This window comes from Tamandua tetradactyla, chromosome 8 (assembly GCF_023851605.1).
Source record: "Tamandua tetradactyla isolate mTamTet1 chromosome 8, mTamTet1.pri, whole genome shotgun sequence".
Lineage (NCBI taxonomy): Eukaryota > Metazoa > Chordata > Mammalia > Pilosa > Myrmecophagidae > Tamandua > Tamandua tetradactyla.
Window position 1 is genome coordinate 106,561,473 of NC_135334.1, and position 26,471 is coordinate 106,587,943.

General features: G+C 36.7%; 2 long non-coding RNA genes across 2 annotated transcripts in view; one reads left to right on the top strand and one right to left on the bottom strand.

The window, feature by feature from the left end:
* Nucleotides 1–26,471, top strand: part of LOC143644815 (uncharacterized) — a 207,538-nt gene that overhangs the window by 103,204 nt on the left and 77,863 nt on the right. Inside the window, exons 2-3 of the long non-coding RNA XR_013156885.1 lie at nt 21,044–21,156; nt 24,213–24,558. This is a non-coding gene — a long non-coding RNA (uncharacterized LOC143644815). The remainder of the gene's footprint in view (nt 1–21,043; nt 21,157–24,212; nt 24,559–26,471) is intronic.
* Nucleotides 707–24,352, bottom strand: LOC143644817 (uncharacterized). The gene is made up of 2 exons (XR_013156886.1): nt 23,952–24,352; nt 707–885 (listed from the first exon to the last, which is right to left on the bottom strand). It is a non-coding gene; the product is annotated as an uncharacterized LOC143644817 (long non-coding RNA).

Genomic DNA, 26,471 nt, shown 5'->3' on the forward strand with positions numbered 1-26,471 from the left:
GTAGGAACCTCTCTTTCTCCACGAAGCCCTGTTTGACTGAACTGAAACTGGGAACTCATTAATATTTATTGTCTGAACAACTCATTTTGCAATTAGTATATTTCACACTCTTATCATTCAATTTTTAGGTATGAGTCCTTTTTCAGTTAGATTTTCAGTTCCTTGAGGGTAAAGGCAAAGTCGTATACATTGTTGGGGACTGAAACATGTCCCCTATAAAAGGTATGTTCAGATCCCAATCCTTGGTCTGTGGGGGTGAAACCATTTGTCAAACAGGATCTTGGAAGATGTTATTAGTTAAGGTGTACCCAAATTAATGAGGTGGGCCTTATTCTAATATGATTGAAGTCCTTAAAGCAAAAGAAACAACATGGGAGGAGAAGCCATGGGAGAAGCAAGAAGCCAGATGTCAATGGAACCTTGTGGAGAAAGGAGAGGATGTCACTAGGTACATTGCCATGTGACAGAAAAGTCAAGGAGTCTGCAGTCTTTGGGGGAAAAGCATCAGTTTGCTGATGCCTCAATTTTGGACTTCTCCTAGCCTCAAAACCAAGAGCCAATAAATCCCCATTGTTTAAGCCAACCCATTGTATGGTATTTATTTTAGTAGCTGGTAAACTAAAATACCTCTTCCTTTTCTTGGCACTTACGAGGGTCTGCGGTAGCTGCTATTTATTGAGCACATACTATGTGCCAGGCATTGATCCACTGGATATATGATGATATTCTCACTTTCCATATAAGTAAAATGAAACTCATGAAAGTAAATTGACTTGCTCCAGGCCTCCCACTCAGACTCAGAACTTCAACCTAAGTTTCTCTGGGTCTAATGCCAATTGTCCTTTTACTCAATGATGCTGCCTCCACAGATGGCTGGTGGTGGTGCTGGTGAAGGGAAAGAAGAGAAAGAAAAAGAAATCAAAGTAAAGCTCAGTAGGTGGTTAAATTCTGTATATTAAAGCAAATGCTGTTCAGATCTAACTTTTTCCTTTATAGGTTACTTTATATCTTTATTCTAATCATTTTTTAACATTTTTAAATCTGTTAATATAACCTATGTACAAAAAAGCAACATATTTCCAAGTACATTTTTAAAAGTAGTTAAAGACCAGATTTTAAAGTTTGGTATGGGTTACAGTTCAACGATTTTTCATTTCTTCTTCTAGCTGCACCAACTCCACCATCACCTTTGAAATTTCTCCCACTCTTTAGAGGTATTTGGGCTATGCCAATTCTAACTTTTTTATGTTGGAAGGGGCTGTCCATAATATGGGATTAGATATAGAATCTTATATAATGCTCTAAGTATTCTTTAGGATTGGCAGGAATGGTTTTGTTTGGGGTTTGGCAGGTTATGACAGGTAGCAATGTCTAACTGAAGCATGCATAAGAGTGACCTCCAGAGTAGCCTCTCGAATCTATTTGAACTCTCTCAGCCACTGATACCTTATTTGTTACGCTTCTTTCCCTCCTTTTGATCAGGATGGCATTGTTGATCCCTCAGTGTCAAGGCCAGGCTTATCCCTGGGAGTCATCTCCCATGCAGCCAGGGAGACTTTCATCCCTGTATGTCATGTCCCATATAGGGCAGAAGGCAATGGTTTCACTTGCAGATATAGGCTTTATTCTAATCATTTTTTACAGGAAAAAGTTCTTATTTACCACAATAACAATGGGACAGCTCACCTGCCGCTGCCATAAAGGAATTCTTTACTTCATATGGTGAAGATTTCAGCATCACATGTTCTTTAATTTTTAGTAAAGAGAGATAAGAAGAAGAAAAAAGTGATTTCTTCCCAAGAAGAATATGCTCAGGCACTAATTCTTCCTTTAATACTTCCTAATCATTGTGCTGGTTTGAAACTGTGATGTACTCCAGAAAAGTCATGTTCTTTTTCCTAATCCAGGCCTGTGGGGACAGACCTATTGTTTAGGTTGGGACCTCTTGATTAAATTGTTTCCCTGGAGATGTGGCCCACCCAGTTGGCTGGGGAACTTTTGATTAAGGGGTTTCCATGGAGATGTGTCTCTGCCCTTTCAAAGTGGGCTTAAACCATTTACTGGAGTCCTTCCAGAGGGAACCTTTTTGGAAAAAGCTCAGAGCTGACAGAGACCTTTGGAGATGCAGAAAGAAAGTACCCTGGGGAAGCTATTTGAAACCAGAGCCAAAGGACCAGTAGACATCAGCCACATGCCTTCCCAGCTGACAGAGGTGTTCAGAATGCCATCAGTCAAGGTATCTTTCTCTAGATGCCTTAGTTTGGACATTTTTATGGCCTTAGATCTATAAACTTGTAACTTAATAAATCACCTTTATAAAAGTCTACTCATTTCTGGTATTTTCCATTCTGGCAGCATCGACAAACTAAAATAATCATGCCCATATTTCAGTCAGTGTAGACAATGTCAGAGTTAGGCCCAAACCCCTGCATTTAAGTGATGCCAAACTAGAGATAATACTAGTTATTTATGGACAGATTAAGCACTGATATGTTCATATTTCCACTACATTTCAGAAAGAAGCCTACAATCTTGACACTATCTCATGACACTATATTGCAGCCATTGAGTATTTAGTCAAGTTTTTATGTTAACTATTTTCCCACCACAGCTTTCAGGTGGGAATAGATTTGGCCTTGGTGCTGCAATTTGCCGGTTTGAAACCTTAACTTTCCAAAATGTGAGGAATCACAGCAACTCAGAAGAGAAACACTGTTTTTACATATGTGAAATTTGGTGTGGTGGAGAGAATATAAACTCTGGCTCCAAGCACACATGGATTTGTGCCATTTCCTCTACCATTTAAAGCTTGTGTGGTCTTAGGAGAGTCATTTAACTCTGTTGGTAATGTCTAAAATGATGATAAAAGTACCCTACATTTACAGGCCAATTGTGATGATAGGAGATTATGTACGGAAAATACTTAGTTCAGTACATAGAACATAATAGGTACCTAATAAATGACAGTTTATTAATGTCACTGGTATTATCATCTCTAAATGAGGTTGAAGGAACAATTAGGAGAATGAAGATAGAAACTGCTCTGGAATGAATTCACTTGGGCGTTTGAGATAGGATGGGCCTTTTATATTGACTAAATATCCAGAGAAGTAGAAATGTAAAATCACATTAAGATTTTTCATGCAGAGAAAAATAGGTGGTCTCCTAACCTGATTTTATTCATTTACTTTTTTTCAGTAAGTTGTAAATTATAATCAGATTCTTTAGAACTGGGACATCTCATGGCAGTTAGAGATCCATATGTAACTACTAAGTCTTTGGGGAAAGTGATGCTGCCCAAACACCAGCCCATTCTCTCCTCTGCAACCTAAATCACTCTTTGTTACAAATAGCATTTTGTAGCACACCTTTACTTCTTGAGATGAAACTCAAAGGTAATACAACCCCTCTTCACACAGGATTTTTTGAATGCCCCAATTATAATAAGGAAAAAATGCAAATAATATGTAATAAAATAATATAAAATGTTTGGGCAAAACTACATTGGAGGGCATAATGAAATCATCAGATGCTTGTGCTTATCAATAAAATCACCTTGATTCTGATGGTTACGAATGCTGACTGATACAGGTGTGTTGAATTGACAGCTCATATGCCACAAGCTGTGTTGCATCATCATTATTATTTTCTGAAATGGTGAATTACTCTTGAAATTATCCTAACCAGTGCAAAGGACAATCTTTTTTGAATGTAATGATAGTTACATTCCCAGAAAATTCAGCATATATTAAAAGGAATATGTTTTGTTTATATGTAATATAGAGTTAGGCACTACACTATGAGAATATATAAATAGATTTCTAATCAACATGAGTGTCTGGAGGGATATTCCATGGGACTTGGGACAGTTCGTTGTTCCAGATTGTTCTGCCCCTTGCAGAGCATCCAGTCTCTGGCCTTTTATCATTCAAAAGCCAGTAGGACTCACCAATCACTAAGACAAAGAAAAATATTCCCATTAATTTTTCAAGACATTCCTTAGGGTACAGTCCTGTCCCATTGAAAACTACTGCTCAGATAATACTATCTGAGCAGGCTATGCCAAACAGCCCTTGCTTATTTTCTTCTTCTGCTTGAATGTTTTTCCTCTACTTTGCCTTGCTGCTATCTACTAGGCCCTAAGACCCACCCCAGGTGCCTCTCATCCAGGAGTTCTATGAACCTCCAATTGTTCTTCCTTTGTACTCCTTTAACTCCTTCTGCTCCTAAGCAGAAGTGGGTTAGGTAGGTTATTCTGATACGGTGCAGAAAAGCACTAGATTGTTTTTATTTTATTTATTTATTTATTTATTTATTTACTAGATTGTTTTTAAATAGCAGTTTTCATACTTGCAGTATGTCATGGTCAGGTTCATGTGTCAACTTGGCCAAGTGGTAGTACCTGTTTGTCTGGTTGGGCAAATGCTGGCCTATCTATTGCAATGAGGACATTTCATAGAATTAAATCATGACCACATCAGCTGCATCCACAGCTGATTCCATTGGTAATCAGCCAAGGGGTATGTCTTCTTCATTAAGCAATGAGTGATGCTTAATCGAATCACTGGAAGCCTTTTAAGGAGGATTCAGAAGAGACAGGCTCATCTTCGGGCTTCTGCTGGAGAGCTTCTCCTGTGGTGTTTGTCCAGACCCACCATCGGAATCATCAACTTCACAGCCTGCCCTGTGGATTTTGGACTGTACGTTCCCACGGTTACGTGAGATACTTTTATAAATTTTATATTTGCGAGTGTTTCCTGTTGATTCTGTTTCTCTAGAGAACCCTAAGTAATACATGGTATTTTTAAGTACTTTACAAAGTAATGAGTTAAACATTCATATTGAGAAGTCTAATGAAGAAGCCATTATACATTTTCATGACTTTACACTGTTTTATCTGTTTTCCACCATTATTAGGACTCCTGAGGACAGACTCAATCAATCAATCTACTGATCTATCTATAAATGTTTATTTACTTATTTTTTATACTTTTTCCTTCTACCTGACTGTCACATATGAAAGAGGAGATGGATGAATGGGTAGGATCAATAAATTAATGACAATTAAAGTGAATATTTATTAAATATTTACTTTTAAAGGCACTGTTATAGGCACTAGGGAGATAAATTGAAAGTGGGTAATGCTAGATGTTTACAGTCAAAGAGAGAAGATTTACATCACTCATGATCATTTTCAAAAACCAAGCATCAGTGATAGAATGCTAATTAGATTTGGATTGCAAGTAATCTGCATGGCACCACCTACTTTATTTCAAATAGGTGGAGGAGAAGGTTTTCTTAAAACGCTGAGTTAATGAATCATTAGTGTTGTTTCAGTTGGGTTAGGTAGGTTATTCTGATATGGTGCAGAACAGCACCAGATTGTTTTTAAATAGCAGTTTTCATACTTGTGGTATTTTTAAGTACTTTACAAAGTAATGAGTTAAACATTGGTATTGAGAAGTCTAATGGATAACTCAAAACTAGCTCAAACAGGGCTTTGGAACTTAGAAGCAGTTTTATTGATATTGGCAAGGATTTGAGACTAATCTTTGCTCTTTTTGGAAATTGCCATGGGATCTTTAACTGGGACTTGGATGGCAACTTTCATGGTGCTTAGTAAGATTGTTTTCTGGATCTGAAAGCCAACCAAAAAGTTTTTGTGCACACATTCTACAAATGAAGCACACTTGGAGATAGCATTTTTTTTTCATTATGAATTTGAATAATGAATGATTTTAATAGAGGCAGAAAAAAAATAAGATCCATGACCTTTCCCTAGTTCTCCTTCCCTAGGAACTTCAAAATATTCAGATAAATGTGTTCCAGGCTTGCCTTTGCTCTTCAAGGGTCTGGCTGGGACTGATTTAAAGGTGCCAAAAATCTAATGAGAAAGCCTGTTCATGAATGATTTCCATACCACTTTTAATAGACTTGCAAGGTTAAGAAGGTCTAAATAAATATGCAAATTTTATGATTTTTATTGGAACAATTTCTCACGCCTCTGGCCTTTTAAAAAACGTTGTATGAAATTCCACCCAAATTATTTCCAAATATAAGTATTGACTTAATTGGAAATAATAAAGTAATTTGAAATTTTAAAATTTTAAAATATATCATCTATTAAGTTAATATGAAACTAAAAGCTAATACCATTATTATGCTTGAGAAATCCCCACTATAAGTCTACAGTGAAATCTAGATGAAATGCTAGATGTTAGAACTAATTATTCAATGGAACTGTTTAAAACTTTGTTTAGAATTTGCTGGAAAATGGCATCATTGTAATTCACTATTCACTGATGAAGAGAATGTGATTGGGTACCTGATACATATAAAACAGACATACCTATCAAGAAGAAATCTTGGTAAAGAATTTTAAAGTAGAAAATTAGTTGTTGACTTAGTTTAGATTTCAGAGTTAGTGATAGCAAGACCTTAGCTTAGCTCTAGAATGCAAAGTTATCTCCAAACTATCAACTTTTAGTTATGAACTCTGTCTTTTGATATCTTATATAGGTTCACTATGCCATAATCTTGACCTTGAGATTTACTACACTCTTATTTAATTTCCCTGGGCTGCTCAAGCAATTATCATGAAATGGGTTACGTTTAACAATGGGAATTTAGTAACATATAGTTTTGAGGCTAAAAGATAGTCCAAATCAGGGCATCAAGGCAATGCTTTCTTCCGGAAAACTCATGTTCTGGGACTGGCTGTCCATGACTCTTGGCCCCTCTATCACATGGCAAGGCATATGGTGGTGTCTGCTGGTCTCTCTCTTCTCTTCCAGGTTCCACTAATGCCCAGCTTCTTGCTTTCTATGACTTTCTTTCTGTCTCTCTGAATTTCACTCGCTTATGAAGGAGTCCAGTAATAGGATTAAGATGTATCTTAATTGAAATGGATCACATCTTAACTGAAATAACCTCATCAAAAGGTCCTACTTACAATGGATTCAAACATACAAGAATGGATTAAATTTAAGTACATATTTTTCTTCAAGCCACTGCAACTCCCAAACCTTTAAAGTTCATGCAGAATGAATAAACCCAAGTCAACTTTCAAGGGAAAATAAGAAGGAACTGTATTAGGTAACGGCGTCTGCATTAGTTGCCACTCTAAACACAAAACACAAACACAAACATTTTTATAAAGAAAAGTTACATAAGTTTCACAAGCAATGGCCTTGACTTATTCAGCAAAGCAAAAGACTCAGCTTGACAGTGCTTACTGTCAGCAAAGCAAAAGACTCAGCTTGACAGTGCTTACAGCTCACATTAGCCTAGCCACAAAGTGAGTTTTACAAGTTAGAAATGGATAAAGTACAAATACTTCTTGGTGCCCAACATTTCAATGTAACACTGAAGCATTCCAAGGATAGGAGCAGATAAGGAACTATGGCTGTTAGAAATATAATAAATTTTTCAAGAAAACAGGAAAATTTTGAAAATGTCCTGTCTGTACTTTAGGATATAAAAATTACATATTTTACTTATAAAATTTATTTATAGTTTATAAAAAATAAAAGTAGACTGTGAGGGCCACCTCATAATAAGACCTATGTCTCTTGCTCTCCTTATCTTCACCATCAAATATTTTAGTGATGTTATGTCTTTCTCAGCTACCATAATTTTAATGATAACCCAAACTAAGGGAAAAGTTGTATATCAAAATATCAAAATGGCAGGAACACTGATATGGGACATAATCCAGTTCTTATAATATCACTTCTGCTATTAACCCTGTCTTCCTGGTAGTTGATAAAAGCAAGGTCTCTCTCTCTTCTCTCTCTCTCAAAAGCAGTTATTGGATCTTGAGATATACTCATACACCATACAATCCATCCAAAGTGTACAATCAGTGGATCCATATGATCGCAGAGTTGTGCATTCATCACTTCAGTCAATTTTAGAACATTTTCATTATTCCAACAGAAAAATCCCATGCCCCTTATGCCCCCCATTAGTGAAACTTAGTATTGGTGTGGTACCTTTATTACAATTGATGAAGGAGTATTAAAACATTATTGTTAACTATACACATTCAAGATACCAGGGTAGCATCTCCAATCTGTGCTTATACCTGCGCTGCAACACATCACCACACTGTTGTACCCCACCCTGTATCCTGCTCCACATCCATCCTGCAAACACAAGGCACTGGACTAGTGAAGGAGATCAACTTCCAAAGCAAATCTATCAAGATATATACATGTGACAAAAACAACAGAAGATTGCTAAGCATATAAGAATGCAGACAGATATGGCCCTGCCTAGTGACCAAATTAAAATGCCAGGGTGGGCAATGGTGGTGCAGTGGCAGAGTTGATAAATATTATTGTTAACTATGGACCACAGTTTGTATTGTGCATTTTTCCCCATATACCACCCTATTATTAACACCTTGTTATAGTGATGTTCATTTGTGCTAGTTCATGAAAGAACATTCTTAGACTTCTACTATTAATCACAGCATCATCACAACAGGGTTCACTATCTTATATGTCCCATGTTTTATCCTCTAGCTTTCCTTCTAGTGACACAGACAACCCTCAACATCTCCTTGCAACCACGTTCACACATATAATTCAGCATTGCTCGTTACACTCATAGTAATGTGTTACCATCACCTCTATCCATTTCCAAACATTTACAGCCAATCTAGTTCAAAACTCTGCACAAATTAAGCATCAGCTTTCCATTCTCTAGGTTCATCCTATCTCCTAGTAACCTATTTCTAGGTGCTAACTCTATGACCTTGTTATTATAATTAGCTAATAACATAAAAGATCATACAATATTTGTCCTTTTTGTCTGGCTTATTTCATTCAGCATAGTGTCTTCCAGGTTCATCCATGTTGTCACATGCATCAGGACTTCATTCCTTTTTACAGTGAATAATATTACATTGTAGGTATACACCACAATTTATTTATCCATTCATCACTTGATGGACAGTTGGGTTGCTTCCATCTTTTGGCAATTGTGAATAATGACACTATGAATATCAGTGAGCAAATGTCTGTTTGTGTCCCTGCTTTAAACACTTCTGGGTATATACTTGGTAATGGGATTGCCAGATCATATGGCAATTCTGTACTTAGGTTCCTGAGGAATCACCAAAGTGTCTTCTATAGTAGCTGTAACATTTTACATTTCCACCAGCAGTGAATGAGTGTTCCTCTTTCTCCACATCCTCTCCAACACTTACAGTATTCTATTTTTGTTTTTTAGTAGTACCCATTTTAGTGGCTATGAAGTGATATATCATTGTGATTTTGATTTACATTTCCCTAAACGTAAATTCCCTAAATGTAAATTAGTGATGTTGAGCATCTTTTTATGTGCTTTTCAGCCATCTATATATCCTCTGTGGAAAAATATCTATTTAAGTCCTTTGCCCATTTTTAAATTGGGTTGTTTGCCTTTTTTATTGTTGAATTGTAGGATTTCGTTATATGTTCTAGATATTAAATCCTCTTTGGACATGTGTTTCCAAATATTTTCTCCCATTCAGTAGATTGTTTTTTCAGTTTCTTGACAAAGTCCTTTGGAGCACAAAAGTTTTTAATTTTGAGGAGGTCCTATTTATCTGTTTTTTTTTTTCTTTCACTGTTTATGCTTTGGGTTTAAAGTCTAAGAAACCATTGCCTACCACAAGATATTCAAGATGCTTCCAAAACATTTTCTTCTAGGAGTTTTATGGTCCTGGCTGTTATGTTTAGATCTTTGATCCATTTTGAGTTAATTATTTATATAAAATGTAAGGTGTGGGTCCTTTTTCATCTTTTAGATATGAATATCTTATTTTCTTAGCACCATTTTTGGAAGAGAGTTTTCTGTCCCAATTGAATGGAATTGGTAGCATTCTCAAGAACCAATGATTACAGATATGTTTCCTTTGGTCAAGATATCTATCTTTATGCCAGTACAATGCTGTTTTGACCACTGCAGCTTTCTAATAGGCTTCACAGTCAGGAAATGTGAGTGTCCAACTTTGTTCTTCTTACCAAGATATTTCTTGGCTATTCAGGGCCCTTCCAAGTTAATCTGATGATTTGGCTTTTCCATTTCTGCAAAGTAGGCTGCTGGAATTTTGATTGGGATTGTGTTAAATTTCTAAATCATTTTGGGCAGAATTAACATTGTAAAGATATTTAGCCTTCCAATCCATAAGCATAGAATGCCATTCCATTTATTTAGGTTTTCTTTGATTTCTTTTAGCAATGTTTCATAGTTTTCTGTGCACAGGTCCTTTATATCCTTGTTTAATTTATTCCCAGATATATGATCATTTTAGTTGCTGTTGTAAATGGATTTTTTTCTTGATTTCTTTTTTCAGCTTACTCATTACTAGTGTATAGAAACACTATTAATTTTTGCATATTGATCTTGCCTGGAATTTTCTTGTAATATTTTTGTCTGGCTTTGGTTTTTAGGGTGATGCTGACCTCATAGAATGAGTTAGGTACTCATTCACTACTCTTCAGCTTTTTGGAAGAGTTCGAGCAGGATTTATATTAATTCTTCTTGGAATGATTGTTAGAATTCATTTATGAAGCCATCTGGTCTTGGACTTTTCTTTGGAAGTTTTTGATGCAGGATTGAATCTCTACTTGTGACTGGTCCATTGAGGTCTTCTATTTTTTCTGGTCTCAGTGCTGGTTGTTTATATGTTTCCAGGAATTTTTCCACTTCATCTAAGTTGTCTAATTTGTTGGCATACAGCTACTCCTAGTATTCCCTTAAGATCCTTTTTATTTCTGTGGGGTCAGTAGTAATGTCACTCATTTCTGATTTTATTTTATTTTTTGTATTTTCTCTTTTATCCTCTGTCAGTTTAGCTAAAAGTTGTCAATTTTATTGATCTTTTAAAAGAACCAACTTTTGGTTTTATTGATCTTATCTATTATTTTTTAATTCACAGTTTCATTTGTTTCTGCTCTAATCTTTGTTATTTGTTTCCTTCTGCTTGCTTTGGGTTTAGTTTTCTGTTCTTTTTCCTAGTTCATACAGCTGTGCAGCTAGGTCTTTGATTTTTAGCTCTTCTTTTTTAATGTAGGCATTTAGGGCTATAAAGTTCCATCTCAGCACTGCCTTCATTGCATCTTGTGAATTTTCCAATTCTCTGCCTGTAATTGATTTCCAGCTTCATTCCATCATGGTCAGAAAAAATGCTTTGTATAAATTTTTAAATTTATTGAGAGTTGTCTTGTGGTCCAACATGTGAACTATCCTGGAAAATGATCCATGACCATTTAAGAAGAATATAGGCCCTGCACTTTTGGGGTGCAATATTCTATATATGACTGTTAGGATTAGTTCATTTATCATATAATTAAAGATCTCTATTTCCTTAGTGATTCTCGGTCTAGATCTTCTATCTATTGATGAGAGTCGTGCACTGAAGTCTCCAACTATTGTTGTAGAGATGGCTATTTCACCCTTCCGTTTTGCCAGTGCCTGCCTCATGTATTTTGGGGCACCTTGGTTATATTCTTAAGTATTTATGATTGCTATTTCTTCCTGCTGTATTGTCCCTTTTATTAATATATAGTGTCCTTGTCTCTTATAATAGTTTTGTATTTAAAGTCTATTTTTTCTAAAATTAATATAAGCTAACCCAGCTCATTTTGGGTTATTGTTTATGTGGAATATCTTTTCAAGCCTTTCACTTTTAACCAGTTGTGTCCTTGGGCTTAAGATGAGTCTCTTGTAGACAGCATATAAATGGATCATACTTTTTAATTATTCTGCCAATCTGTGTTGTTTGAGGAATTTACTCCATTAATGTCCAATGATACCACTGTAAAAGCAGTATTTAATTCAATTATTTCAAAATTTGTTTTTTTTAAAGCTTTTTTTATTGTGAGATATAACATATATACAAAAAACAATCAAAATTTTAAAGTACATTTTAACAAGTAGTTATAGAACAGATTTCAAGGTCTGGTATGGGTTACAATCTCACAATTTCAGGTTTTTCCTTCTAGCTGCTCTAAGACACTGGAGACTAAAAAGAAATATCAGTATAATGATTCAGTAGTCACACTCATTCGTTAAATTCTAACTTCTCTGTTATAACTCCTCCCTCTCTTTTGATCCTTTTCCCAATCTTTAAGGATATTTCAACTATGCCCATTTGTGCTAGTATGAAAGAATTTATATACCTTAGAAAAGCCATGTTTTAATTATAATTAATCATGTGGGAGCAACCTTTTCTTCTAAAGTTTATTCAGTACTATAGGTTGGAAACTTGATTAGGTTATCTCCATGGAGATGTGGCTCACCCAATTGTGGGTATTAAATTTTGAATAGAGGGAGATGTGACTCCACCCATTCCAGGTGGAGTCTTGATTACTTTACAGGAATCCTTTAAAAGAGAAAGAATTTTGGAGAATGATAAGAACAGCAGAGACATGAGACCTAAAGAGTCCACTAGCCAGCGACCTTTGACAATGAAGGAGAATGTCCCTGGGGGAGCTTTATGAAGCAAGTAGCCAGGAGAGGAAGCTAGAAGACGTCTCCATATTCACCATGTGCCTTTCCAATTGAGAGAGAAACCCTGAACTTCATCGGCCTTTCTTAAGCGTAGGTAATCCCTTGTTGGTGTCTTAATTTGGATATATTTATAAATTTGCTTTAATTGGGACATCTTGTTCTTAGAACTATGAAATAGCAATTTATTAAATTCCCCTTTTAAAAGCCATTTGTTTCTGGTATATTGATTCCGACAGCTAGGAAACTAGAATACCATTCTAACTTTTTTGTTGTTGAAAAGGGGTGTTGATAATATGGGATGGGGGATGGAACTCGTTGATGTTCTTGGAGCGATTGACACCTTTAGGTGTCAGGACTTATCTGGACTAAGAACCACCTGAAGGTTTTAGGTTTCTGAAAAGCAAACTTAGTGCATGAAACTTTTGTAGAGTTGCAGATAGAGCTCAGGATGTTCTTTAGGGTTAACAGGAATGATTTTGCTTGGAGTTTTGAAAACTGTGGCAATTTGCAATATCTAGCTTAAGCTTGCATATGAGTATCTTCCAGAATAACTTTGCAACTCCATTTGAACTCTCTTAGCCACTGATACCTTATTTTGTTACATTTCTTTTCTCCGATTTGGTTTGGTAGGCACTGTCGGTCTTCATGGTGCCAGGGCCAGGCTCTTCCCTAGGAGTCATGCCCCACATTAACATGGAGACCTTCACCCCTGAATGTCACGTCCCACGTAGTGGGGAGGGTAATGATTTTCCTTGCAAAGTTGGGCTTTGAGAGAGAGAGGAGTCATTTAAGCAACAAAAGAGGCTTCCTGGGAGCAAATGTTAGGCATAATTATAGGTAGTCTTAGCTTCCCCACTGCAAAAAAAAGCTTTGTAATGGCAAGCCTCAAAATCAAGGCTTGGATGTTTCTTGAAGATGATTGTATAATGATATAGCTTTTGCAATGTGACTGCGATTGTGAAAACCTTGTGTCTGATGCTCCTTTAATCTACCTTATTGATAGATAAGTAAAACATATGGATTAAAAATAAATAAATAATAGGGGGAACAAATCTTAAAATAAATTTAGTAGATTGAAATGCTAGTGTTAAATGAAAGGGAAGGGTAAGAGTTATGGTATGTATGAATTTTTTTTCTGTTTTTTTAATTTCTTTTTCTGAATTGATGCAAATATTCTAAGAAATGATCATGATGATGAATACAACTATGTGATAATATTGTGAGTTATTATGTATCAAGAATGGAATGATCATATGGTAAGAATGTTTGTGTTTTATGTGGTTATGTTTAATAAATAAATTAAAAAAACAGAAAACAAAATTTAAAAAATTAAGGCTTGGCCCATTTTCTTGGGAGTCCCCAGTGTTTGAGAGAGTACCATGTGCTTCCAAGTCGGGAATGTTTAGTAGTTCCACATTTTTTCTCCAGTCCTTCAAGGGACTCTCCAATACTGTTTAATTATCAGTCCACCATAATCTGGAATGTAACCAGGTATTACATTAAGTTATACAGAATGACCAGGTCTAGTTCCCGTTTTGGAGTCCATGTGTTGGGGTTGCTTAAATGAGCTATCCAGGCAGGTTGATTAGATCATATGTTACAAAAGAATTAGGCTCTAGACACAATACATTTCTTTGTCTTTGGTCTTATACATACCCTAAGCTCTGAAATACATACATTATCAGGGCAGGCAACAGTGGCTCAGTGGCAGAGCTCTCACCTGCCATGCTGGAGACCTGGGTTTGATTCCTGGTGCCTGCCCATGCAAAAAATAAAATACATACACTATCATCCTTTGCCCTATATTCTAATTTACCTTAGTCCCAACCAAATCAGCTTTGTTTTTATCTCTAATTGAAGCTGATCTCTTTTTCAGTTACTTTAACAGTTGTTGTATGTAGCAATGCTGATTTTCAGAGATGCAGAATTTCAGCTCTGTATCTTAGGCATCACAGAGATAGCCAAAGTCCCAGAGAAATAACAACTTATACACATATAGCACAGCATATCTGTATCTAGAAATAAACTTTTAACTCCAGACCAAATGTGACTGCTATAAGAGCTTAAAATCTAGGCTCCAATTTTAAGAGACCATACCATATTTTCTTTTGTCTCTGGATTATTTTACATAACACAATTTCCCCAATGTTCATTCACTTCATTGCATGCCTCACAACTTTGTTCCTTTGTTTAGTCGCACAATATTCTGCATGTACACATCATAGCTCATCATTCTGCTTCTCAGTCATTGTACCCTTCAGCCCCTCCATCTATTGGGCATCATGGATAATGTCCAAAATAAACAATCCATGTGTTATAGGGTCCTCACGTAGTTGGACAATCATCAGTACTCTCAATTTTAGACAATTTTCATTGGTCCAAAGAGAAAGAAACAGTAAACCCAACCTCACCAAATATCAAATCTAAAGCTCCCCTTATCACTTGTTTCTCCCCCTCCAATTATTTACCCCTGGTGTACTGTTGATTTCTACCTGTTAATTATATCCCATAGTATGCAATATTAGTTTTACCCCATACCCTTCTATTGTTGACTCATTGTACAAGATCAAATCTTTGAAGTAGTCTAAGAACTTATTTATAAATGTAGAATTACTTGGCATGATACATGACTCTATACAACCCCTTTCAATCCTATTCACCTTTAATATGGCAATATTAATTATAACCTCACTAATGAACTACCTTCATTCCTTTCCATTCTCTTACATTTAAGTTCAACCTCATTGGGTAACCAACCATTCACCCATCTCTAGCTTCTGTGTATCGCTAGCTCCCTTATAGTCTACATTATTTCTCTCTGAGTTAAACTTTACCAGAGTCATAATAGAGAAATCATACAGTATCTATCCTTCTGTGTCTGGTTTATTTCACTCAACATTATGTTGTCAATGTTCATCCATCTTGTCGTGTGTTTCAGAACCACATTTTATCCTCATTGCTGCATAATACTCCATCATATGTATATAACACATTTTGTTTATCCAGTCATCTGTTGATGGGCACATGGATTGTTTCCATCTTTCTGCAATTTTAAATTGTACCATTTTGAACATCAGTTTACAAATGTCTCTCCATGTCACTACTTTCAGCCCTTCTGGGTATATACTGAGTATTTGTATTGCCAAGTAGTAGGGCAACTCAGTATTTAGTTTGCTGAGAAACTGCTGAACTGTCTTCCACAGCAGCTGTACCATTTATACATTCCCACCAGCACTGAATGAGTGTTCCAATTTCTCCATGTCCTCTCCAACATTTAAAGTTTTCTTTTTGTTTAATGATAGCCATTCTTATAGGTGAGAAGTGATATCTCTATGTAGTCTTGATTTGCATTTCCCTTACAGCTAATGAAGATGATCATATCTTCATGTGCTTTTTAACCACTTGTATTTGCTCTCTGGAAAAATGTCTACTTATATACTTTACCCACTTTATAACTGAGTTGCTTGTCCTTTTGTTGTTAAATTGTATATATTTTTTATGTATACAGGATATCAAACTTTTGTCCGATATGTGGTTTCCAAATATTTTCTTCCATTGAGTTTACTGCCTTGTCACCTTTTTGACAAAGTCTTTTGAGGCATTGAAGCTTTTGATTTTGAGGAGTTACCATTTATCTAATTTTTCTTTCATTGCTTGTACTTTAGGTATAAGGTTTAAGAAGCTACTTCCTATTAATGTCTTGAAGATGTTTCCCTATATTTTCCTCTAGGAGTTTTATGGTGTTGTCTCTTGCATTTAGGTTTTTGATCCATTTTGAATTAACTTTTGTATAGGGCATAAGGTACAGTTCCTCTTTCATTCTTTTGACTATTGATATTCAGTTCTCTGAAGCCCATTTATTGAAAAGACTATTCTGTCACAGTTCAGTGGATTTGAGGGCCTTGTTGAAGATGAATTGACCATAGATCTGGTGGTCTAGCTCTGCACACTTGTTTGATTTCATTGGTCAATTTTCCTATCTTTGTGCCAGGACCATGCTGTTTTGACCACTGTGGCTTTATAATAAGCTTTAAGGTCAGGGGGTGCAAGTCCTGCCATTTTTTTTCTTTTTAAGATATTTTCAGTTATTCAAGGTCTCTTTCCTTTCCAAATAAATTAGATGACTAGTTCTCCCAAGACTTCAAAGTAGGTTTTTGGGATTTTGATTATTATTGCATTGAATTTGTAGATAAATTTGGATAGAATTGACATCTTAATGACATTCAACTTTCTTAGCCATGAGCATAGATAGTCTTTCCACCTATTTAGATCTTTGTTTAATCCCATTCTGCAAATCTGTATCTTTTAATTGGTGAGTTTAGCCATTAATATTCAAAGTTATTACTGTAAGAGGAATTCTTGACTCTACCATCTTACCGTTTAGTTTTTATTTGTCAGATTTATATATTCTTTTCCCTCTCTCTCTTTTCATCCTTTAAGTTACCCTTCTGATACTTTTTAAGTCTGTGCCTTTTTCCAGACCTCCCTGTCCTCCTTCTTTCTTTCTTCTTTTTTTTTTTTTTTTTTTTTTTGCTGACAGGACTCCCTTTAGTATTTCTTGTAGGATAGATCTCTTGTAAACAAATTCTCTTAGCATTTGTTTGTCATAGAAGATTTTATTCTCTCCCTCAATTTTTAAGGACTGCTTGGATGGATAAAGAATTTTTGCCTGGAAGTCTTTCTCACTCAGGATCTTATATATATCATACGAGTGCCTTCTCATCTCCCTGCTGTTTGCTGAGTAGTCCAAACTCAGTCTTATGTGGTTCCCTTTGTGTGCAGTGAATCATTTTGCTCTTGTTGCTTTCAGGACTTTCTGCTTTCTTTAACTTTTGACAATGTGATTATTGTGTCTTGGAGTCAGCTTATTTGGATTTATTCTATTTGGGGTTCATTGGGCGTCCTTGATTTGCATGTTTATGCCTTTTATAAGAGATGGGAAGTTTTCCCCCATTATCTCTTCAACGAACCTTCCTAGTCCTTTACTGATCTCTTCTTTTTTTGGGACACCAATGATTCTTTTATTTGTGCTCTTCATTTGTCAAGTATTTCCCTGAAATCCCATTCTATTTTTTCCACCTTTCTTGCCAATTTTTCTTTTTTGTACTCAAGTTCAATTGTTCTGTCTTCTAGCTCAGTTATTCTTTCTTCTGCCTCTTCAAATCTGCTAGTGGATGTCTCTGGTATATTTTTAATGTGATCTACAGTATCTTTCATCTCTCTGAGATCTGCTATTTTTCTATTTATTCTTTCAAATTCTTCTTTATGTTCTTCCAGTGTCTTGTTGCTATCCTTTAGGTCCTTATAAACATCTTTGGTTGTTCGATATTCTGTTTTCCCTCCAGTGTTTTAATTTATTCATTTAGCTGGGCCATATCTGCCTGAATCTTCACATGCTTTGTGAATTTTGGTTTCATTTGGAAAATTTGATTATCTTGGTAAGTTTATTTTGCAAGTAAATTTCATTCACTAATCTAATGTTTTGTATTTGCTCTGGTTAGCACTGAAGGTCCCCTTTTGCACTTGGTTTGTCAGTAACTCCCCACCAAACCAAGGCCCAGATCTCATGAAGGAGATGCAGTTTTACTTGAGTCTTCCCAACAGATGGTGCTCTTGAGTCACCTCTTCCCTTCTGGCCTGCTTTTCTCCAACTGCAGCAACTGTCTGAGCAAGATAGAGACATGATATGATTACAGCCAGGGTAACTGATCTCAATGTATGCTGAGAGCTACCAACCCCAGGACTGGAGTGTGAGCAGTATACACCTCAGTGGAGATACTCACTTATGGGCCTGAGGGTCTGTTGACTCCTAGGCTCCCACTTGGGATGACCTTGGGCTGAGAGGCTGGGTATTTCACCTACCACTGCCCAAAGGCAGCCCCCAAGTGCCTGGTTTCTGGTCCCAGTGTGCAGCAGGTCATGGTAGGGGCTGGGCAGCCAGTCTCTGTACCAGTGGGGTAGCCATTTGTGGACCTCAGCAGGACAGCTGGTCATGCAGGTGGTTGTGTGTGCTTTCAGATGCCCCACGGGAGCTCCTGGTTGCAGAATTGTGTGGGAAGATCTCCCAAACTAGCTGTGGAGATAGGCAGGAGGCAGGAGTGGAGAAGTGCAGGTTCTGCTCCTTTGAACCTGCACTTCCTTGTGCTGCCTTTTGGCCCTCGCTGGGTCATGCCTGAGCTCACTCACCCCATTTCAATGCCTCCACTTTTTTTGTCCAGGACCTCCCTATATTATGTATAGGAAACTATAGTCCTGGTCATTTTCTGTGCCTTCTTTCATTATTCCATGGAGCAGGGATGAACTCAGCCTATCCTATTCTTCCATCTTCCCAGAAGTCTATTCTTAGGATTTTATATGTCACATCTTATTTTTGTCTTTTTACCCATTTAGAAACCCTTGCTGATAATCTTCAGATAATCTTCATTCCTGCACTCTACTCCAATCTCTCTCTCATGCTTTCCCTTCAGCATGCAGAATTCCTTTAGTATTTCTTGTAGGAGAATTCTCTTGTTGACAAACTTTCAGTTTCAGTTTATCTGTGAGTATTTTAAACTCTCCCTCATTTTTGAAGGACAATTTTGATGGATAAAGAATTCTAGCTAGCAGTTTTTCTCTGTCAGTACCTTCAATATACCATGCCACTGCCTTCTTGCCTATATAGTTTCTGATGAGAAATTGGCATTTAGTCTTATTGCTGTTACCTTGTATGTGATTAGTCATTTTTCTCTTGTTGCTTCCTGGATTCTACCTTCATTTTTGGCATTTGACATTTTAATTAGTATGTTTCAGAATATTGTTCATAGGACTTATTCTGTTTGAATTATGTTGTGCTTCTTGGAAATGTATATTTATGTCTTTCATATGATTTGGGAAATTTTTGGTCATTATTCCCTCAAATATTCTTTATGCCCCTTTTGCCCTCTCTTCTCCTTCTGGGATACCCATGACATGTATGGTTGTGTGCCTTGTGCTGTCATTCAATTTCCTGACTCCCTGCTCAATTTTTTCCCTTTTTTTCTCTCTCTTTTCTTCTGTCTATGCAATTTTGAAGGTTCTGTCTTCTAGCTCACTGAAACTTTGCTCTGTCTGTTCAAATCTGCTGTTGTATGATCCTAGTGCATTTTTAATCTTTTTTATTGTGTCTTTCATACCCATTTGTTCTGTTATGTTTCTTTTCATACTTTCAAATTCTTTTTTATGCTCACCTAGTATATCTTTCTCTTTAGCTTTATTTTCCTTCATCTTCTCAATTTTATTTAGGCAATTGGTTTAAATCTTTGCTTTTCTATTCCAGATTCTATGTGTCCTTCAACTTTCTAATTTGCTCCTTTTAAAAAAAAATTTTATTGACAAAACAAAACAACATACAAACACGAACATTCTTAACATATGAACATTCCATGCTCACAATATCATCACATAGTTGTATATTCATCACCATGATCATTTCTTAGGACATTTGCATTACTCCAGAAAAAAGAAATAAAAAGAGAAAAGAAAAAAACTCATACATACCATACCCTTTACCCTCCCTCTCATTGACCACTAGTATTTCCATCTATCCAATATATTTTAGCCTTTCGTCCCCCTATTTTTTTCTATACCCCTTACCACTCTCTTTCAATGATCACTAATATTTCAATCTACTCAATTTATTTTAACATTTTAATTTGTTCCTTTGATTGGAAGACAAATGTCTTCTTTGACACTTTGTTCAACTTATTTTAGAAATTTAGAATTGCCCTTGCTTAACTGATCAGATTTATCTAGCTCTTCTACATTTGATTCTTGACCTGGGTATATGATAGAATTTTTAAGATTACTCTGTTTGTACAATTGCTGCACCTTCAGAAGAAATCTTCTTTCCCCTGCTACTTCTCCAGGAATACTGATTTGTTCCATTTGTTTTTGTTTGCCTTTATAATTTTGCTTATTTGTTTGTTTTCGCTCTCTTTTCATTGTATCTGCTTTTGCCTGAAGGGCAAATTCTGGGAGGAGACTCATTCCAGAGAGGACTTTCTCATGTCAGTATTTCCCAGCCAAAACCATTGCCAGGGACTCATGAAGGGGCAAAGACCTGTTCTGAAGAACGTTGGAGAGCTGGTCAGGAAAGATGCAAAAAATCTATTTGCTGGTACCAAAAAGGCTCTACAAGACTGTGTTTTTCTGGTCTACTTAGCAGCTGGCACTTCTTTAGAAAACTGTTCCTCACAACCTAAGTAGGCAGTATGTCTTTAAGCCTCCTTTGACTTGCCCTTTGAAGGGCAGGGTTGAAACAATGGCCATGGAGTTTCCTGTTGGGCCAGGCTAAAATTGTGGTCCAGAACCAGGATCCACAATCTAAATTTGCTGGTCAAATGCCGTGTGCAGTACTAGGCCATGCTCCTGGCTGTTCTTGGGGAGGAGGGTTTTCATGTCCCTCTCTGTCCACAGCAGACAGCCAGGGACCGGACCTGAGTTAGCTCACCTGGATAATGGGGGGTGGGTCTGGCTGCTACTACAGAGAAAGTCAATCATAGTTTTTTTATATGTTTCTTAGACTCTTCATCCCATTCTTCCTTGTATGCTGTGCCATGCTCCTCTGGCCTCCAGAGCCCCAGAACAGTTGTACCGACAGTTTCTGCTTATCTATGAGATGTTTTTGGAGGAAAAGTAAGTGCTGTAACTCCTTACTCCACCATTTACCCAGAAAATTTTCCTTCCTTCAGCTCTCTTATTTGAATTACATTCCCAATGCCTATGGCATGGAACATAGATGTTGCTCAAATATTTTTTGAATGCATGTGTAAATATGCTCTTGGCCTTGCTTCTGTCTTGGCCTCAGCATTTTCATTTGTAAAATGAGTGATCCTGCTAGATGGCCTCTTTGATCCCTTCCAGCCTAGATCAATGTTCCTTCTATAGCCTTTGCTTAAAAATGCAGATTTCAAGATGCAACTGAGTCACAGTCTCTTGGGATGGGGCCTTTTAATGCTTCACATTTACTTCTTACACACAATAAATTTGTCCTAAGGCCACACAAGTATGTTAAAACAGCTTTAGATGTAGAAACTTGGACCATAGCGAGGTAATTTGCATGTGAAGGGTGAGTGGAGAGTATAGAAGATCATCTTGATAATTTAGTTCTCTACTTCCCAGTGTTCTTGCCTTAGGGATAGGGATATTTTATACAAGTATTTTCTTTCCAGAGAATTTCCTTCATTCTTGATGGAGGAAGACAAGTACTTAGTATTTCCAGATTTGCTTGAAAATCCATAGCTTAAATAAAATGAAGTGCACTTTTTCTTTCTTCATGAAGATATAATTTTCAAGCTGTCAACCTTTCTATATACAGTTATATTGCTAAACTGGGTTTTGAAACATTATACTACAAGCACAGAAACATCTCTGTACTGGAGAGACCAAAATTTAGTGCTCTTTTAAAATATTCAAACAAATCAAACCTTTAAAATGTTAACTGACATCTTCTCTTCTGGATATAAGTAGTGTTTTCTTTTGCAAAAGTAACTTTTAAAATACTAAATTTAAAAGTTGGCATTTAAAGGTATAAATTCTTCATACTGGCAATGAAAAGGACATCCCTTTTACTCAAATTCTTACTAACCATTGAAAGCACCTATGAAACACCATTAAACAAACAACTTTAAGTCTTTTTGTTGACATCCTCAAAGGCCAAAATTAACAGCTGGATTTAGGATGCTCAATTGCTTCTTTGTTCTTCCAAACTTCAAACTCTTGATCAGAGAAGCCAAAGCAAGAATATTTGGTTTATATATCTGAACTCTAGTTGAAGTCAAATAGGTAGACTTTTAAGATACACCCAAGAGCCAGATTTGCAGCCATCACTCAGGCATAATTCTTGCCGGGCTCCCTCTTGTTTGGGTGAGTTGTCCAAACCAAACACAGTCAGTCATTTCCAGTTTTTTTTCATCAGTGTGCATAGTTTCCAACTGCGGAAATGAAGAGACAATTTGCTTGACTTCATGTCAAATGTCAGGACTGCTGACCTTCAGGGAAAGCTGAGCTTGACAATGGTGAACACTTCCCAGATTCTGTGGTCTGGTCTAAATTATTTTCTCCTCTGCCAGAAATACAGATGGTTGCAAAATACGAACATTTTCAAAGTTTAAATTTACACAGTATACTTTAAAGAACACTCTATACTGAAATTTATTTTTTCTTTAATTCAGGACTATCAAATATTTAAGTTATGGGTACAAAGAATATTAGGTTGACTAAGAAGATGTGGCATTTTTTCCATATTTTAAAATACGCTGCTGATTTCCAGGATATACTGTTAAATAAAGAAAAGCACAAAAAAGTAACTATAATATGCTTTCCTGTAAGAAAGAAAGGACTGTGAAAAAATACAAAGGTATTTATACATTTGTGCAGAAGAGATATAGGAAGGGTAAAGAAGAAACTAAAGAAATTTGTTACGCAATTAGGTAGGTGGGAAAGGGGTAGAAAATGGGGAAAGGGAACAGGCTATCAGGGAAGAGGAGGGAGGGACATTTCTCTGGATATATATGTAAGAGTTCTAACTTTTAGAACCAGAGAAATGCTTCCCATCTCCTTCCTATAACCCCCCCCCCCCAAATAAACAATTAAAACCAACCAGGATGTGGGACAAATCCAAAGTGGAATAAGAACACTAATATATGATCAAACTGTATTATAAACACATGACTTAACCACACTGAAATGGATGGAAAATAAAAAACCTAACCTAAGCAACTTTGGAAAACAGCATTTTGGCTGTATAATGTAAGGCAACATATAAAAAAACATTGTGCATGCATAATACAAATACAAACGCAGGCTATACAGCACTGTAGATGTGTGTAAATGTATGGACTAAAATATACTCTTTCCTAGCTCTGTCTGCTGAGAGCACTTAGAAGCAATGCCATCCTGGTAGTAAAGCACATGTTAGCACCCAGATCTTGGTTTCTAAACACCACTCTCCAATGAGAATGAAGGGAACCACAGCTCCTAGAAGAAGAAATCAATTCCAGGGTCAAGGCAGGAAAATACAAGATTAGTGTGAGCATCTGGTGGTACCAGAATATAAGGAGAGTCTCAATAAAGGTGGAGGCCTGTTGAAGTAGCACAGGAACCAAACTGAAGGAGCTTGCAATAACCAATGCTGGAACAATTTGAGCAACAAAATAAATGATAATATTGGATTATAACCTAGAAAATAAAAGTCTACACTAGTCATATATAAATGATTGATTAGATAAATAAATGGAGGAGAAAGGAGAACTGTTTCTTAAAATATAATTATAATTAATACATGTAGGAGGAAGGAGGGAAATAGAAAATCACCATTAAGCAAGCACCACAGTAATCACTGTTGCAGACAACATACTCTGATGGATACTAAAATCAGCAGGTGAGAGTTTGAGGAAAACAAAGGCTCACATCATTTGGCCCATTCTCACCTCTGCTATGTCATCTCCAACTCTGTGCCACCCACACGAGTCTTTTTTCTGTTCACGAAGCATGGCGAACAAATTCCCAGCTTTACACGTGCACACACGCATCTTCCTCTGACTGCCTCAAAACCGGCTCCTTCTCTCTCTTCAGCATCGTGTATTAGGCAGTTTCACCAGTTTATACTGTCCTGCAACAATGTCTTACGCGCCTGCTCCATTGACCTTGAGTACGCTGTGACTCTCCTCCCCGTGTCTTCTTTATTCCAGGATCCGGGCTTGAAGAGAAACTCCCTTTGGGTCATACCGAATTCATGGCATAGGGAAGAGAGATCAAAAGCCGGCGTTCAGGGATCCTCATGGAGCTGGCGCGCTGTCTCTTCTGTTCAAATTTCATTGGCCAAAGCATATCACATGACCATCCCTGATGTCACTATGCTAAGGCAGGAAACCCCTCCTACTTAAGTCACAAAAAGTCACACAGTGGGAATGCATACTCTTATAGGGAAGGAGCGGGGTTCAGGAACGATAATCCACTACAAGACTTAGTCCACCTGAAACCTCCTCAGGGGAACCTTGTTATACCACCTGGACTGAAGTCATCCATCTTTCCCAGGTTACTCAATATTCTATTAACTTGTTTTATTTTCTTACCGCTTTCTGAAATTACCTTACTTAGTTAAGGGTTCCTTTTATTATTATTGATCTCTCCTACTAGAATGTAAGTTCCGTGAGAGTAGGAAGCTTGTCTAAATTGTTCATGTTCTGTCCAACAGCGTCTGGCCCATAGTTAAGTGCTCAACAGATATTTGTTGAAGAAACAAAAGGCACAGTATATAGTTACTCAGTATCTATGTTTTACATGATGCGTCATATACAGTATCTCATAATTGTAGGCACTTAATAGGTTTTCTTGACTAAATACACGAATATATGCATATTTTATTGAGTAAAGTTAAAGATGAAATTATATATATATATACACACACACACACATACACACATTGGCTATGACAACAGCTAGAGAAACTCATCTCCCTATTAAGAAGGGACATTTTATGCATTGAAATTTTCTCTAAGTACACTTTAGAAAAGGTAGATAAGATTTGATTTTCCTCATGCAATTCTACCTAGCCTCTTCTATGAACAAAGCACTTGAAGATTCAATCTGGCAAGAGCAGGACAGGTCTACAGAACAGACAAATTAAATAATTGTCTTGGAATGGAGCAGCAGTAGGATGGGAGATTGGAGGGAGCTGGAATAGAGCAGACAGCCAGCACAGACAAATGCTTTTTTCTTCCTTTGACTGATTAAGAGCTACTGTTGATAGCTTATCATTTTAAAAATGACTCTGCAAAATTCTCTGTCCCTTTTCCTTTTCCATAGTATCTGTGAAATTTCCGTATTGTATCTCTCTTTGAGCTCCTACCACCTCCCCGCCAAAATTGCAAAAGTATGTTTTAGTTTCTTTCTATGGATATGACCCTTTAAGGGTTGCTTTGTTTAGCAATAACTGCACGCAGGTACAAACCTAGTACAGAACTATTCAGAATAAGTCTTATGTATACAGATGGAGTCAGTGTCATGATTCCAAAAATCTTAGGTCAAATTTGCCTGTCCAGTACATAGCCATAATCTTGTAACCTGTTATTGCACAGATTATATTAACATGAGGTTTGAAATGAATTCTGTTCAAAGAGGGTCAGTAATGGGAAGTTATCAATCGGCCAGTTTTTCAAATTGTCTGTTAGGGTGATTTTTCCATAGCACAGAGGCCATTAGGGTGAGTTTCTAGAATACTTACTTCTTTTCAATCTTTCTTAAATTCAGAATGTTATGGTTCCAAACAGTAAGCGATGTTATTCTGAGACTTAATCTTTAATCTACCATTTATTAGCTGTGTATTATTGGACAAGGTCTTTAACCTTTCTAAACCTCAGTTTCTTCATCTGGAAAATGGATATTCTAATAGTACCTAATTCAGAGCTGTTCCTTTGCTAGAAGTGAAGCCTTTTGTGGAAAAAAAAAAAAAAAAAACGAGATGTCTGTGACCGTCTTTAAGGTCCTCAGCCCAATGCCTGTACGAATGAAGCCATCCATGAATGTTTGCTGTCATTAATAGCATTAGTTCCCCCATGAAAGAGCTAGATGGTGACCTTATGTTTCTAGGGGAGACTCTGGATGATTAAGGGTTAAGCGAGCATGTTGCATGTGAGAGCATAGCCAGTTCTTCTTGAACTTTCTATTCCCAGCACCCAACACAGTAGTGGGCACATAAAAGGTACTCATAAACACTTGTCAAGTTAATGAATAAAAGCCAAGAATCATGCTACACATGTCCCAATCAATGGCCATGATAGTAGCAACATAGCTAAACTGTTTTTTTGGAGAGTTGTCCCAATACTCTCTCTTCTAACAGCCTTGTAGTACCCTCTAAACGTGAATGAACATGTGACTGTCCTGAGGGTCTTGTTAAAATGCAGATTCTGGTTTTGTAGAACTGGGGTAGGGCCTGGGAGTCTGCATTT